The 14,562-nt window shown below is 41.0% G+C and overlaps 1 protein-coding gene across 1 annotated transcript in view; it reads left to right on the forward strand.

The window, feature by feature from the left end:
* Nucleotides 1–8,827: 8,827 nt before the first annotated feature.
* The window catches only part of CDH6 (cadherin 6), a 147,354-nt gene continuing 141,619 nt past the window's right edge, over nt 8,828–14,562 (forward strand). Inside the window, exon 1 of the mRNA XM_004385218.1 lies at nt 8,828–9,021. The gene's annotated coding sequence lies outside the window, so the exon portion shown is untranslated. The remainder of the gene's footprint in view (nt 9,022–14,562) is intronic.

The following is a 14,562-nucleotide window of genomic DNA, read 5'->3' on the forward strand; positions in this document are numbered from 1 at the left end:
TCTCCAGCCTTATTATTTTAGCTATGAACCGTCTCCAGTTTCCTCAGCCTTCTGAATTCATTCTAGTTTATCTGAATCTCCACTTCCTCATCCGTGCAAACACCAAGCACTTTTCAAGCACCAGCAATAAAATGATGACCAAAATAAATAAATGTTCTGCCTTCAATAATTCAATGGATATACAGTCTAGTATACTCTAGAACAGACACCTTTGAATTATGGTGTTGGTGAAGAATATTGAATATACCATTCATGGACTGCCAAAAGAATGAACAAATCTATCTTGGAAGAAGTACAGCCAGAATGACCCTTAGAAGCAAAGATGGTGAGACTACATCTCACATACTTTGGTCATGTTATCAGAAGGGATCAGTCCCTGGAGAAGGACATCATGCTTGGTAGAGAGTCAGCAAAAAAGAGGAAGACCCTCAACAAGATGAATTGACACAGTGGCTGCAACGATGGGCTCAAGCACAAGGATTGTGAGGATGGCTCAGGACCAGGCAGTGTTTCATTCTGTTGTTCATAGGATTACTGTGACAACCTGATAACATCAACAACAGTCTAGTACAGGAAAAGGAGAGCGTAAATAATGGGGTCTAGCTTAAGTGCTATAGGTGTTTTACAAATGGAAATACAAGAAAAGAAGCAAAAGCAGCAAAGAGTATTTAGCAGATAATACCCAAAGAGGAACAAAGGACTCCAGGGTGAGGTCTGGCCTTTTCTAAAGAGAATACTTATATCTATACAGAGGGTAACAGGATCTTCTTCTTCCTTTCTTTTTCTCTTTGTCTTTATCTTCTTTTTGACAGCCATGATACACTGAAATTTTTATGTTCTCACAATCTATAAAATCTCAAAATATTTTTGAACACATACTATCGTATTGTCTTTCCCACTCTAGCCTGCCACTCTTCCCATCGAATTCTTCTGAATTAGGAATAAGGGTGGTAGGAGAGGAGAATCATTTTTTCCTCTGAAGGCAAGTGTAGGATTTTCTGCTTCGTCTAGTCCACATCAGGTATTTAGGAGAATATCCTGATACATCACATATCGCCCTAATGGAACGGTTTCTTTTAAACAGGACATAGCCCTTCATTGCCAGATTACAATTTTGATTCCCAGGCTACCAAATTTTACCTGTATATATCCGATCATAGCAAATTTATATTCTAGCACAAGGCAGTAAGTAAAATGTAAAAAGAATCCAGCACAATTAAAGTTCACTCTGCCTACCCTGAAATGCCCCAAGTACTAAGATGTCTGTGCAGGTCAACAAGATTTTGCTGCTGTGCATTTATCTCATTTGGAAATCTCCTGGCCATTGCAATCTACCTATAGTGATGACTCAAATATAATGATCAAGAGGCAAACATCTTAATGCATCCTGGGAACCAATCCACTTTAAATACAGTATTGGAAATTCTCCCAGTGTTAGGAAGTTTGTGTGAATTTATTTTAGCTTATATTGAGATGTCTACGGCTTTCACAAAAGGAGAATTCCATTGAGGTTTCCTGTCTCCTTTGTCTCAGTTCAATAACACTCAGAGTAGTTACAGCATTTTTCTCCCTTAAACACTGGTGTGTGCGTGTGTGTGTGTGTGTGTGTGTGTGTGTGTGTGTGTGTGCATGTGTGTCTAGCAGCTCGCATTCTGGGGACACACCACTGGGCAGAGGTGGGAGATGGGCATTCATCCTTGGATGAAATCTCTACACTTGAGTACACCATGATAAGTAATAAGCCCAGTAATGTGTGGACTTTATCCAGCAGCAACACATTCGGGGTGAATTTTAGATGGAAGCTTGGATTGCTTGTATCAAAAACCCCCAATGCCAAGATTCTTAATTAGGCACATGGTCTTAAAAGTGAACTCTTTTCTTCTAATCAAGAATGATTGTTGATAATCTTACAAAATGTTTTTATCAGATAATCATTGCATACAGATGTATATTATTGAAAAGAAAGCCAGGGAACTTATAGTTATTTATTTATATGCATCCCCATTATAAGGATAAGATAGCCTCTTAATCATCTGAAGAGAGATTTAGTGGAAGTTGAAAAATCTCTCATCAAAATTAATATCCTCAGTAATAGTCTATGAAGCAGTTTTTTGTTTTTTTTTTTTAAAGTGGAAACTTTGCAAGCTTTAAAAGGAGAGAAGTACAAGTAATTTATGAGTCAGAGTCAACTCGACTGCAACAGGTTTGATTTTTGAGTTTTTTTACAAGTAATTTTGACTGAAGCATATAAAATCATGAAGTAGCCTAAAAAGTGATGAGATGTTTCAGCCATACCAAACTATAAACAAAACAAGAGAATATGTATGTAGAATGTGCCAGTCTTTGGAATGTTTTCCCAGTTCCATCTCATTTGCATCTGGGGATGCCAGACTGTGCTAAGTGATCCCGCTAACTCCTCCCCCTCCAGCCGCGGCCCCAGGTGATTGGTCAAGTGAACAGAGCACCTGACTGAACCAGGGCCAATCAGAGCTGCTTTCCCGAGAAACTGGTAATTGAACAGAAAGTGAAGCTTACTCGCTTTCCAACAGATGAGCTCTGGAACTGTGGGTGGTACCCCTCTGCAATATGGATAGAAGGAAAGAGGAAGCCAGTGTGCAGAGAGACAAAACAGAAGGACAGTGAGGAGAAGAAACCAGCGCTAAAGGCAGAGTGCTGGTGGGTTGTCACTGCCTGCGACCGGGCCTTTCCAGAGGCCTGCAGAATTTTCACACTTGAGTTTCATGAGAAAACCTTATGCCATGATAACAAAGACACCACTCGTTTGTTCAACTGTCTCTGATTGGCTTCTGTTACTTGCCACTAAAAAGCCCTAACCCACCCAACATGTTTTGGTGTGCCAGAGAATGAACTGGAAATGGTACTTATGTGACACCAGGTAACCACTTAACCTTAGTAACTCTCAGTACTTTATGTCTGAAATGAGAATAAAAGAATGCTGAATATTTATATCAATTGTGTAATTTAAATGAATGATTATTATGGTAAATGTTGCTAGAAATCCTCAAAAATCACATAAAACCCTTTTTAACATAAAAGTACCAGTTACCATCAAATCAGTTCTGACTCATGGGAACCCCATGTGTGTCAGAGTAGACTTGTGCTCCATAGGGTTTTTGGTTGTTGTTGTTGTTGAGAATATACACAGCAAAACATAATCAATTCAACAGTTTCTGCATATACCATTTAGGGACATTAACCACACTGAGTTGTGTAACCATTCTCACTCTCCTTTACTGAGTTGTTCCTCCCTCATTAACATAAATTCTCTGCCCACTAAGCTTCCTATCTAATCTTTCAAGTCACTGTTGTCAATGTGATCCCATATAGATAGTTTAGAAAAGAGCATAATGCTCAAGGCGGGCTTTTTTTTTTTGTTTTTAAATTTTATTGTGCATTATGTGAAAGTTTACAGAGTCAATTAGATTCCTCTTCAGTAGTTTGTACGTAAAGTGTTTCACGGCCTTGGCTTCATTCCCCACAATGTGTCAGCACTCTTCCCATGTCCATGCTGAGCTCCCCGTTTCATTTCGTCCTGATTTTCTACCCCGTCCTGCCTTCTCATCTTTGCTTTTGGGCCAATATTGCCCTGTTGATCTTGTGTAATTGATTGTTCTAAGGAACACTTTCCTCTCAGGTGTTATTATTTTGTGAGCTTGCCTATTGTTTGGCTGGAAGGTGGTCTCCAGGAATGGCTTCAGTTCCAGGTCAGAAGGGTGTCTTAGGGCCATAGTCTTGGGGGTTCCTCTAGTCTCTGTCAGACCAGTAAGTCTGGTCTTTTTTGTGAATTTGATTTTTTGTTTTACATTTTTCTCCTGCTCTGTCCTGGACCCTGTGTTGTGATCCCAGTCAGCATGATTGGTAGTGGTAGCTGGGCACCATCTAGTTCTTCTGGTCTGGGGGTCATGTAGGTTGTGGTACATATGGTCCATTAGTCCTTTGGGCTCATTTGCTCAATTGAGTCTTTGGGTTTTTTCATTCTCCTTTGCTCCATACTTGAAGAGACCAATAGTTGTATCTTAGATGGCCGCTCATAAACTTTCAAGACCCCAGATGCTACTCACCAAAGTATAATATAGAACATTGTCTTCATGAACTATGTCATGCCAATTGACATAGATGGCTCCCAAGTCTATGGTCCTTTGCCTTTGAGCCTATGAACTTCATCCCATGAGATGTTTGGTTATGTCTACCAGGTTTCTCTGACTGTGCCACTTGTGGGCTCTATTGTCTATATTAACATATAAGAAGAACCTGCAGTCATATATTTAGAAATAGCCACCATCAAACTTGTATCTGCTGGTGGATGTGCTCCCTTGCACCCTCCCACACCTCTTGGCATATTTATCAATCTATATATCCATTCATAAATTGTTGTTGTTTTCAGGTGCCATTGAGTAGGTTCTGACTCATAGCGACATTATGTACAACAGAACAAAACACTGCCCAGTCCTGCACCATCCTCATGACTGTTGTCATGCTTGAGCCCATTGTTGCAGACACTGTGTCAATCCATCTTGTTGAGAGTCTTTCTCTTTTTCACTGCCCCTCTACTTTACCAAGCATGATGTCCTTCTCCAGGGAAGGAGAAACAAATTATTGTTGTTAGTACTATTGTTTCAGGATTGCCTATGCTATACTAGTTACTGTAGTTGCTTTTAATACCTGCATTCTTCTCAGTGTCCTCTCTTGCCTTGTCATGTTGTGCTGACTTCTCCCATATTATGTATTGCCTTTCCCTTCACCAATATAAACACACATGTCTACTATCTATTTTGTAATTTTCCCTCTCTCCCCCACTCATCCATTGTAACTATCAAAGAATTTCTTTCTTTTTTTTTTTTTTCTGTGTGTAAACCTTTTGTTGTTACTGTATAAGAGTGGTCTCATACAATATTTGTAATTTTGTGATTGACTTATTTCACTCAGCAAAATGTCCTCCAAATTCATCCATGTTGTGAGACATTTCATGGATTCGTCATTATTCTTTATCATTGTGTAAGTACTCCATTGTGTGTATGTACCACAGTTTGTTAATCCATTCATCTGTTGATGGGCACTTAGGTTGTTTCCACCTTTTTGTATTGTGAATAAGGGCACACATTTTTAATAGTTAAGCTAAATTATTGTTTGATTTAAAAAAGACTTCAGGGGATACTTTCAGTTTAAGGTTTAAAGATTACCTCTGGGCAATAGTTTCAAGGGGTCATCCAACCTTCATGGCTCCAGGAAGTCTGGAATCCATGAGATTTGAAAGTCTGTTCTGCATTTTCCCCCTTTTCATCAAGATTCTGCTATGGAATCCTTGATCAAAATGTTCAGTAATGGTAGCCAGGCACCATCCAGTTCTCCTGGTCTCATTGCAAAGGAGGCAGTTGTTCATGGAAACAATTACCAACACATTCCATATCCTCCTTCTATTCCTGACGTTCCTTCTTCCTCTGTTATTCCAGGCGAATGGAGACCAACTATTGTGTCTTGGATGGCCATTTGCAAGCTTTGAAGACCCCAGGCACTACACAAAGAAACAGGAGGTAGAACAGAAGCACTAAACATATTATTAGGCCAACTAACTGGCATGTCCCATGAAACCATTACCCTAAACCTCCAAACCAAGGAACCAAATCCCATGAGGTTTTTGGCTGTACATAAGCAGCCTCAGCAGCTACTCTTTTTTTTTTTTTTTTTTTTGGTCATTATTATAAATATATTTATCACACAACTTTTGGCAGTTCAACTTTTTACAGGTGTACAACTTAATGACAGCAATTACAGTAACCAGCTTTGCAACCCTACTCTTAATCAATGTGATTTTTCCATCACTATTAATCCTCTCTTTCCCCCTCCCTCCTATCCCTGGTAACCACTAATAAACTTTGTTCTGTATATGTTTCCCTTTTCTTGTCTTTTTATATAAGTGAGGTCATATAATATTCATCCTTTCATGATTGACTTATTTCACTCAGCATAATGTCTTCCAGATCCATCCATATTGTAGCATGTATCAAGACTTCATTTCTCCTACTGGCTGATAGTATTCCATTATATGTATGTACAACATTTTGTTTATCTATTCATCTGTTGATGGGCATTTAGGTTGTTTCAACCTTTGGGTTATTCTGAATAGTGCTACAGTGAACATTGGTGTACAAGTCTCTATTTGAGTCTCTGCTTTAAAGTCTTTTGGGTATATACCTAGGAGTGGAATTGCTAGGTCATATGGTAGTTCTATTTTTAGTTTTTTGAGGAATCACCACACTCTTTTCCACAATGGCTGTACCATTCTGCATTCCCACCAGCAATGGGTAAGTGTTCCAATCTCCCCATATCCTTGCCAACATTCGTTATTTTCTGTTTTTGTTGTTGTTGTTGTTATTTTTAGCCATCGTTGTAGGAGTGAAATGGTTTCTCATTGTGGTTTTGATTTGCAGCTCTCTGATGTCTAATGATGCTGAGCATCCTTTCATGTGTTTGGTGGCCATTTGAATGTCCTTTTTGGTGAAATGTCTATTCAAGTCCTTTGCCCATTTTATGGTTGGGTTGTCTTTTTGTTGTTAGCTCCATAGGGTTTTAAATGGCTGATTTTTTCAGAAGTAGTTTAACCAGGTCTATTTTCTGAGGCACGTCTGGGTAGATTCAAACCGCCAACCTTCCAGTTAGCAGCCAACACATTAACCATTTGAGCCACCCAGGGACTCCAGCATAAAAGCGCTATCCTTTATATAACTTAATGCTGCTACTGGCACTGTTCAAACGCAATTGATTGTTTAGCCGGTCTTAATAAAAAGTAGTTGTGTTAACCACATTTGATACGTGGCTTAATGAGGTTGGAAGAATAGTATATTGTAAACAATTAGAGATTTCCTTTGTGCGATGTTAACTGGTTCAGCAGGTAGACATCAACTTCACTATCATCTCACTTTTACCATAGAGATAAGTCTATTTGCATATCTTTCTGCTAAAAGTAGTCTTAAAATGTGGCTTATTTTTATTGGCATGCTTATATATTGTGTGTGCATGTATTAATGTATTAATATATACATACATTCATATGCATATATGTACATATAGAATACGTGGGTCTGTATTTACACATACACACCTGAATACAGTTTCATGAGTCATATTTTTTTCTCTTCTACTTAACAGATACATTGTCTTGGACATGCTGTTTAACCTCTGCTGTCTTTACTTCAATCTGTTTTCTCTGTCCTAATGGGGGGGAAATCACAACACTTATTAAAGAAGAATTAAATACAATAGTCCATGAAAGTGCTTTACAAGCAGTAAAGGACTGTACAAACATAAGGAGTTGGTATTTCAAATTAAATGTGTTTAAGAACATCATAATCTGAGGAACATACTATGGTGTCAGAAGCAGCTTTCTTCTCTGTCCTTGCTCCGTAAGTGTTTAAATAGCTGCACGAAGAGAAAATGTTCAGCCTCTTTAAAAAAAAAATTGGTGGCAACTCTTCTTTAGGGGAAGGTCTTTTCAGTCAAGAAACTCAAAGTCTTCCCATTTTGCATGTGTGGAACATCTGTGCTAAAACCATATCCATGCACACTTCTTTGAAGCACTGACCGCCTAGTGGAAATACTTTGATTTTGGCTTTATTTAACTGCCTGAACTGCTGTTGGGGAAACAAAAGATATTCTAGTAAAAGCTCAGTTACAAACCGACACCAACCTCCAACCAGGGAATGTGGAGTTTAACCACTCAGAGGCCAAGTAGCCTGGAATATTTTTTTTAGAGCACCATGCAATGGGAATTTCCCTGAGAACTTGCTGCAGACCCAAACAGCTGTTTTCGGATGCTGCTGATCCCGGGTGCAATCACTGTGGTAATTAGATTTAATATTCCTAATTCAACAATGCCTGGCTCCATCATGTCTACATCTCCTATGTAGAAAATCATTACTCTCAGTTAATAACATTTTGACATGTTTAAGATTTTTGCAGCTTAGTTCCAGCATATCAGAAATTACTTCTTTTTTACTGTAAATATAGCCATTCTAACAGCTATGTGTACCAAAGAATTTAATTTGGAGGTTACACTACTTGGATAACTTTCCCAAAAGATCTCAAAATGTTAAGCAGACTTTGAATATCACTATACACCCCGGTTCTGCAAGTCTTGTATTATTGCATTTACTCATTTAGAAAGATGGAATCAGCCATAAGACATTGGCCAGCCTGGAGGGTCGGGGTTCTGAGCATTTCTGCAAGCCCTGGGAAGCGCGGCTTCATGCTACGACATCCCGGGGTTACTCCCAAAGAGTAACAGAGATCATGAGGCTATGTAAAATCATGTTTTCTTGGAAGGAGAGAAGGAAAGACATGTATGACTCTATGTCTGCTCGCGTCTGGAGAATGCCTGTTTACATTGTAAAGCAAAGCCATCGGTATTGTTATCTCAGGAGACCCGGTCTGTTTTCTATGTATGCATGTTATGCGTGCTAGAACACGAAGCTGGCCAAGTGATAGCGCAACCAGGTACTGTGTCCCTGGGAATTGTAATCGCTTGGTCGGTGAAAGAAGAACATCCGAGCATCGCTGAGAATAGCACAAGGTGCATTTTGATAGTATCGAGAAGAGAACAGACGGAGTCGGTCACACAAGTTCTGAGTGTGCCTTAACCCCTGAAAAATAAGAAAGAAAAAGCAAGGGAAAGCCTGGGGCTGAGGGAGTGTTCCAGTGAGCGAATCGCTCAGGACTTCAAACACAGGGAGTCATTCTGTCAAGGGGAGGGGGCAGGCGGGGGCAGGCACTGGGCCTCTTTAACAAAGTCCTCCTCTCTTTGCTCCCTCCCACTTCATTCACTTGCAAATCAGTGTGTGCCCGCAAGAGCCAGCTCTCCCGAGCCCGTAACCTTCCCATCCCGAGAGCTGCAGCTTCAGCCGCGGCAGCAGGAACGGCGGAGCCGGCGACCGCAGCGGCGGCGGCAGAGGCGCGAGCAGCCTGGGCGGGTTGCTGGGGCTCCCGGGCGCAGGAAGGCGAGCAGAGGTGGGTTCGGTCTCCGTGGTCTCCGGTGGCGAGTGTGCATGCTTTTTTGTTCTCAGTCCGGAGCGTTGATGGAAGCCAATCCGAGCGAGAGCCGTCTGCTCTGGGTGGGTGCCCCGCGCTCGACTTAGGAGGGATGCTCAGCGGGCGAGCCCGAGCCGGGCGGGCGCGCAGGGGGCGCTGCTGCCGCTGCCCAGGGCCGGCGCCGCTTCCCACGAAGCCCAGGCGCCGCTCCTCTGCCTCCGGTAAGACTGCCCCGCGGGGCTGGATCGGGGACGGGTCCCGGGGCCGCCGAGCAGGAGCCCGTTACCTTTTCTGCGCCGCCGGAGATCCTGCATTTGAAAAGTTGTTGGTCAATTACCAAGGGCGCTGGTGCTTGCAGGACCGGAGGAGCCGTTTGGGCTGGATTGCTCCCCACCTGCCCACATCACAAAAGTCTGTGCGCTGACTGCTTTGGCTGAGTTACGGTCCTTGTCTTTAGGGGGAAAGTGGAAAATCGGGCAGTTTGAAAACTCGTGCATGCACGCAAAAAAGAAAACTTAAGCCGAAGAAATGGTGTGGCCGAGAGAAAGAGCTAAACAGAACTGTTAGCTTGCACGTTTGGGGCAATGCTTGCCGGCTTACGTAGGGCGGAATTGCTTAGGTTGCAAGGAAAGTCCAACATTGGGCTCCGAAAATGGAGCACACTGTCCAGGGAAAAGTCATATGGAAGCCGTAGCCCGCTCGCGCTTTTCCACTGCTGGCACGAATCTGGGGGATGTCGCCGCCCGCGGACTGGCTGGAGGGCAGACCTAGTGCGCCTGGGTTTAGGTGTCATTTGCAGGAAAGGCGGAACACCCATGCGCTAATCCCGGAATTCAATCAAAGGGGACTTGGCAATGTTGTGTACTGCAGCAGTGGCAGAGCTCAGTTTACTTCTTCTGTAGTTAGATGTTCTTCAGCCCAGAGTTACCAGAGTAGGTGGGAGATGCTGGAGAGGTCAGCGTGGATTGAGAAGTGTTGTCATTGCTGCAATAAAATCCATATTTTCTGGGGAGTTAAATGCAGGTCTCTGTCAGTGCAAGGGGCTGTTCACCTGAGTTAACTACTGAGAACTTTCAAGAACCAAGAAGTTTAATCATCTGGATAGCCATAGCTCTATCTCCCTCTGCCAGGTTTTTGTTTTTGGTTTTTGGTAAAGGCATGTTAATTGTGCTATTCACATGCAGAGGTGGATCAGAATGCTAAGGCTGAATCCCACATCCAGGCCAAGCTGCACTGTCACTTACTGATACACATGATGTGGGAAAGAAGAGTCTTTTCATGCAAGAATGTTGCTGGAGTGGCTGGTGTGTACATATATGGCTGCCCTGGAGGGGTGCACATGTACGGCATGGGCTTTCTGGGTGTTTATTACAGAGGGGGTGCAGAACTCCTCCCTGTGTTGGAAGAGGAACATAGGGACAGACCTAGTTAATACACAGTTCTAAGAATTAATAACAGATATGCTTATGTAAACTGTGGCTGAGGGTTGCTTATTCCATTTCTTTTCCTGCTGATGGCTTTACCTGAAAAGGAAAACCCTTAGGCTTCTACTCTGGGAGGAAAAAAAATCTCTTCCAATTTAGCTTGAGCCTCCTCCTTTGTGTAATAACGCTTGTGTGACTGGCTCTGTGTTTGCTACGTTAGAGACCTGGACAAGTTGTGTGAAGAAAGGGGATACGATCAAGCACATGTCTTCATTATGTCATAAGTAGGAGGGTGAAGTTTATGCCAGAGGCCGCATTTTCAATGCAAAGCTCAGAAACTTCAAAGAAATCCAACAATTTACTGAAAATAAAATCACACAGGATTGTATCTTGTCCCCTTTTGCAGTTTCTTGTATTCCGATTAGGAAGGTATTGGGGGAAGTTAAAAGGCAGATCTTTTGCCATCTATTCTGATGGTCTGTGCCATTCTTTTGAAGCAGAGGACGTAAGCAATTTCTTCAGGAAAACATAAGATGCAGCAGGACGTTTTCGAAGGAAAATGGCAAGGGTTTAGTTCTACTGTACTTTTCTACAATTATCTTTTGCAACCATTATAAGGAAGTGACAAGTTTGTATCTCTATAGGGACTTTTCTTACTACCTAGCTTTTACACCAATTTATTGCAATTACATTTCTCCGCGTTAACTCTGCCAAGATAATATATAGAAACAAAATCATTTTCTACCCAAGTTTTCTGCTATCAGAAATGTGTACCTTCCCTTCTCTACCCACCACTTCTATCAGCTTTATAAGTTATAACTTACTCTCAGGCATGCTTCGTTTTTTAAGAAAAAAAAAATTTTCTTGCAAAATACTGCTGCATGATGCTTGAAACAGCTAAAATTTCCGGAAAACACAGCTACAGGCACAGAGCATCAAATGACAGTTCTTTAGTGCAAACATATCAATAAGTTGGAACAACAAGTTCTGAATATCTAATTAGGGCTAATTGAGTGACTGTCGCACCTAGTAATTAAAAAAGAGATAAAATGTGACCAAATATTGTACATAAAAACATGTGTCTTCCTAAGTCATTTGGAATGTGTGGTCCCCTCCTTCTGGCCCCCTAGTTGCTTCGCAGTCATGAATGTTAACTTACTAAGGCTGTGTCCTTTGAACTATCTAAACTTGTCTTTAGTTGGAAGGGACCTCTAGTGGGTCACTCCATGCATTTCTCCCTGTAGTTCTGTTGCATCTTGGAGTTTGTTATCTAAGATAATATGCACTTAACAGCTTTTTCTCTATAGACCAGTCAGTGTTCTCCAAGCACTATCTTGACATTTGTGCCAGGTCAGTATCATTTCATTGCTATCATTTGTGCAGTTCGTGGACTTTTAGAAATTCAAGTGCATTTGCATGGTTTTCTGGGTGTTTAGACTTTTGGTAATTTTTCTATAATTCCCAATGAAAGCAATGGCCAATTAATGAAGAATTCACTGCCATTTATAAAATAAGAACTTCTTATTTCTGACCTTGCCAAGACTGTACTTCCTTAACTCTAGTTTACTCAATAACATGATACCACTATAGTTATGACTGAAAAACTTCCACATGAAGAACCCCCAGCACGGAAGAAATGTTTGTAGAAAAAAATTAATTACTGTTTCAGAGATCCATGGAATTTCACAAGTTATATTGAACTATGGCTTTCTTAAAGAAGTTCCTATGCAAGTAAGCAAATATTTAAAGCCCAAAAGATGTTTAGATGCACGTGTCCCCCTTATTCTGTGAGTTTTTTCTTTCTCTCTTTGATGTATCGCAACACATTTTAGGTAACTTACTCCTTAAAAAACTCTGCCTGGAACTTGGAGTAAGATAAGTTCTGTGCGGTGAATCAGCCTCTTTTGCTGACAGTCTGCAGGTTTCAACGTCCAATTTAAAAATCTGTTCTCAAGTTTGAAATGTGTTCCAAATGAGATAACATCCAGCAGAAGCCAGTTGCCTTGTGTCACTTGCTTAGTCAGGGCAGCCCATTCTTTGGGGTGCATCAGAATTAGGGTTTCCCTTATAAGAATAACGAGCAGCGACTCAGTCTGAATGGCATTTTCTAACAGTGTTTGCAGCCTAGCGAGTGTCTACTGAGCCTACCTTATTTGCCTCACAAAAAGGTGAAAACGTAATCAATCCTTCTCTGCTTTAAATTTTTTTAAATTTTTAAATTTTTTTTGAAGAGTGATTCTAAATATAAAGCCTCAAGAACACTATGCAAACTGGGGAATTGCTGAAAGAAGAAAGTTAAAACTCTCCATTTCTCTCTCTCTCTCCCTCTTTCTGTCTCTCTCTCTCACACACACACACACACACACACACACACACACACACACCCCCAAGGGAATATCCCCAATTGGGCTGTCTGTGCTGCTGGTCCAAAAATATTAGAGAAGATACACAGAAACGGAGGGCTTGGATTGGTTTTCTTTTCCTACTTTAATTTCCTTCTCTTTTTTCCTCCATTGGGATTTTTATTTTCTTTTGAAGGCAAATGAGAAGTTGAGGCACTTTCCTGGTTCTAAACAGTCATATATTTTGGTTGAACTTTCCCCTTGTGAAGCTTAACTGGTGCCCATTTTTTAAACTTCCTAGTCTAAAGAGAGCTGCCTTTACCAATGCAACCATATGAAGAATTTCAGGTTCTCTCTGACTGGCTATTGCCATTGGTTCAAATGTGGATAGTGTTTGTGAGCCTATCACCCCCAAAGAAGGAAGGCTAAGTAAGGTAAAAGGGGGAAAGTCCAAATAACCCTTCCAAATGGTGGTGTACCTTCATTTGCTAGAAAAGCAAAATAGAACCAGGTTCTTTAAGCCAAAATGATTGAGTAAGAAGGGGCCAGATACAGCCACTAGTCTAGCTGGTCACGGCTGAACAACTAGACTTGGTTTCAACTATCCAGGAAAATTCCAGTTCTTCCACCAAAGGAAACTTTCTGAAGGATGAACGCTCTGAGCACACTTGCATAAACGTAGAGTAGAAGCATATGCAGAGGGTGCTGTGTACTTCATCCTTGCAGATTTAGAGATTATTCCACCTTGTTTCATCTGTTTAATATCTTTACACTGACTCTGTTGGATGCTCATTTCCTGTATTAATCAGATCACGTTGCTGAGCTTTGTAAGAAGAGTTTAATTAAAGCCAGAAAGTTACTTTTAAATTTGGTTTGCGCATAAATGGGCAGCGTGGGTCTCAGGCTACCTTGTGAATGAGAACAGTTTATGAAGAAGAACATGAAGTTAGTCACTACAGGGTGTGGTTTGTCCTAGCTCTGTCACTTGAAAGAGCACTATGTTTTTCTCTTTTGATAATTTCCTAAATCGGTAGGTCTGGCTGAAAGATGGTCAGGAGACCCAGTAAGTTATAGAAATGGAAAATAGTAAGAACAAATTAAATTGAGGACATGCACAAGTAAGTTCACCACCACTCATCTATCAGTTTGTCACGGTGGCTTGCATGTAGAGGGTCACGAAAAAGAAGACCCTCAACGAGATGGATTGGCCCAGTGGCTGCAACAATGAGCTCAAACACAACAACGATTGTGAGGATGGCGCAGGACTACGCAATGTTTTGTTTTGTTGTACACAGGGCCACTATGAGTTGGAACCGACTCAACAGCACCTAACAAAAACAACACTAGTAAGTTAAATGAAAAGAGATGAGGAGGTGAATTTTTACATAAGAGGGAAGTGTAAGAGAATAGAAATAGAACCAAAATTGTCATTTTTACACAACATGAATTTTTCTCTTTATAAATAGTGCTACTATTATAAATATAAGTTTATAAACATAATTACATCATTAACATGTTTATAAACACTACTTTTTTCTACCATGGAATGCCAATTTCAAAAATGATCCTTAAAAAATCACCACCTAAAAGGGATGATTCTGGATGGATCATAATTTAACCAGAGGAGTATGGCTTTTCAAAAGTGATCTGTAATCTCATCAGAATTGAAGGAAGAGAAGATCTTAGTGCTTTGAAGGCTCTCTACTCTTTTCCTTCTATTATCTTCATTGTCCTGCATACTAAATAGACTGTGT

This window comes from Trichechus manatus, unplaced genomic scaffold (genome assembly GCF_000243295.1).
Source record: "Trichechus manatus latirostris isolate Lorelei unplaced genomic scaffold, TriManLat1.0 scaffold00135, whole genome shotgun sequence".
NCBI lineage: Eukaryota > Metazoa > Chordata > Mammalia > Sirenia > Trichechidae > Trichechus > Trichechus manatus.